Genomic DNA, 3,101 nt, shown 5'->3' on the forward strand with positions numbered 1-3,101 from the left:
TAAACCTAGAACCAAGAAGCCAAAGCTGACCACGCAATTCGACGATTAATCATGAATGAAAACCATCTGAATCAGCTCTCCATCTTTGAACCTCCGCCGACGGACACGACCATACTTACAAGAGAATGGGTAGAGTTTAGACCTATCAATCAAATTTCTGAGTATTCTGCTTTGGAATTCAACATTCCTCCTCTCTCCACCGGATACATGGACCTTCAGAACAGTCGCTTAAAAATTAAGCTAAGAATACTAAGCCCGCTGAACACCCCCATCACCGAAGAGAATGCCGTTGGTTTGACTAACTTACCTCTACACAGCATCTTTTCTCAAGTGGACACTAGTCTACAGCAGACTCCAGTGTCACAGCTGGGAACGAATTATCCCTACAAGGCCTACATCGATACCTTACTATCTAATAAAACTCCTTAAATATTCCTGAGTTATTTTTTTTCTCTAAAAATAGGCATTTGCGTAAAAAAAATTAAATACAAACTCTCTGTAATAAATATAAAAGTTTATTTTATTGATTTTTTTCTTGACCAGATTTTTTTTTGTTTTTTTGTATTGGATATATTTATTATTATATACTGAACAGAGAATTTTTATTTATTTTAATTTTCTACTTCAATTACTTTACTATCAGAACAAAAAAAAAATCAACGAATATTCCCATCAATTAAAATATTTATTCTGTACATTTATTTTAAAATAAACAAAATGGACAATAATTTATTACTAATACTTTCAAAAAAATTTGAGCCGACAATAGATGTACGATCGACGACAGATCACGGAAATGTTTAATCCTTTGAACAACTTAATCCGATTAATAGATATGATACATACTTCAAAAATAATTTGACAACTGACAAAAATAATTAAGATCATTATTTTATATGAGCATTGTAGGTAGTTCACTTTAAGATGTTACTTTACTATGGGAAAAAAACAAAATTCAACTTATATTTCCATCAATTGAAATACTAGTATTTATTATGTACATATATACAACCTTTAACTTTTGGACAATAATTTATTACTTATACTATCAAAAAAAAAAAAAAAATGAGTCGACAATAGATGGAAGATCGACGACAGTTCACGGAAATGTTTAATCCTTTGAACAACTTAATCCGATTAATAGATATGATACATACTTCAAAATAATTTGACAATTGACAAAAAAATAATTAAGAACATTATAAATTGTAGTTAGTTCACTTGAAGGTGTTACTTTACTATGGAAAAAAAAAAAACCAAAATTCAACTAATATTTCCATCAATTGAATATACTAGTATTTTCTTATGTACATATATACAACCTTTTGCTTTTCAAATAATCACAATGGACAATAATCTATTACTAATACTATCAGAAAACAAAGTCTATATTTCGTAGCCGAGACGAATTGGTCGTCGTCTCTGCCGCTGTGATCTGCGAAGAGGAGGTGTCGCATCATCCACAACACGGGGCGGCTGATGGTTGTCTTCCGGGAGTTCCCCTGTCATCATCGCCTTCACCACTTTGATGAGCACGAGTATCACTACAACAATCAGTCTATTTTAATATCTCTCATAACCGAAGCGTCAAACTCAGTGATGGAGCTTACGGAGTCAAGTTCGATATTGATTGAACGGGGGGGGGGGTTTCACGCATCGTCTCTTAACACATACAATACACAGGACTACAGTGGTCACGCCCAGTAAACCCGAGGCAATACCAGTTGCATAAATCCAGGGCTTATCTAAACATGTGAAAAAATTTAAACAGAAAATTATTTATTTATTTAATTATTATTATTTTTTTTTTAAATAAAGTTGATACAAATTTAAACTGTATACTTACTGAAAGTCAAGGCGGCAATTTCAGAAAATGTGGTGGTCAGGGAACGGGAGATTGTCGTAGTTTCAGGTCCTTGGGTTTGGGTCTTTTTAAAAAATAGAGAAAAAAATTAAAACAATAATGAATATACATGTATTATGGTTTATTCATTATCTTTTCTTTTTTACTTTAATTACGTTCATTTAATTATAGAAAACAATTTACCTCACAGATCTGTTTATTTAGGATGACGATGGTAGTCTCACTGTGCAAAACGTCGTCGCACGACACCACTGTTTCCCTCGCCACAAATTTCCGCAGCCGCGGGAACTGGCTCAAGTCAACTGGGTGGCTCAGGTACTCGATCTCCAAGATCGTTGATTCTCTGAATCTTCGCATGTTCTGGCCCCACACCCGACACCGCACTCCTTCATTCATGGGCTCGCAACCCAACGCAAACGGAATCACTATAATTAACACACACAACTTCTCCATCTTCATCTTTACAAGTTTCCAAAGAGTGGTCAGTCCTGGGCATCGCTGCCTTATATAATGTTCGGGTGGAGGGTGGGTCAGGAGTATGTTTTAGTTTTATTTTGTATTCTTTATATATTTTTTTAAACGAAACATCTATCAGTGGGTATAATCAACATTAGAATTAAAGTAACATAGTTTTAATTAAAACCAATTAATAATTAATTAAGCTGCTAATGTATTATAGTGACCTCGACACCCCTCTCTTTCAAGTGAGATCGTCCTGCGTTTTTGGTCTCTTGGGTCACTCGCATCAACAGGTGCCCTTGGGGGTGACAGCGTTACTAAGTATTACACAACACTTAATTTTTTTTGTTTTTTCTCCATTTCTTTAAATGACTTGAAAGTGTTAAACATTATTAACTGACCCGTTTTTAATAATGTTAGATTAAATAATTAGAGTGTCGACTTTTGTTTTATGCTAAAACGTTAGTATGCGCTACCCTGAACACCCCTCCCCTTCCATCGATGTGTCGTATTGGTTTCGTTCGGGTGCTGTGTATATACAAAAGAATGCGCGAGAGTGCGCGACAGTCTCTGTCACTTATACGCTTAAAAATATTTCATACACCATTTCTCGTATGTAAATCATAATTGATGAAAGATGTTTTTTAAATGATACTTGGTACTAAATACACAACTCGTTATTTAACCAATGTTCGTATTTTGATGGCAAAATTATGAATTTAACAAAAAAATAAAGGGTTCGTGATTGATACATTTATTTATTTGAATGCACACAATT

At 34.1% G+C, this 3,101-nt stretch overlaps 1 long non-coding RNA gene across 1 annotated transcript; it reads right to left on the bottom strand.

The window, feature by feature from the left end:
- Positions 1-655: 655 nt before the first annotated feature.
- Positions 656-2,240, bottom strand: LOC136274026 (uncharacterized). Its single transcript, XR_010712285.1, has 3 exons — positions 2,048-2,240; positions 1,847-1,928; positions 656-1,745 (listed from the first exon to the last, which is right to left on the bottom strand). It is a non-coding gene; the product is annotated as an uncharacterized lncRNA (long non-coding RNA).
- Between the last annotated feature and the right edge of the window lie 861 nt (positions 2,241-3,101).

Source organism: Magallana gigas, chromosome 1, assembly GCF_963853765.1.
Source record: "Magallana gigas chromosome 1, xbMagGiga1.1, whole genome shotgun sequence".
Classification (NCBI taxonomy): Eukaryota; Metazoa; Mollusca; class Bivalvia; order Ostreida; family Ostreidae; genus Magallana; species Magallana gigas.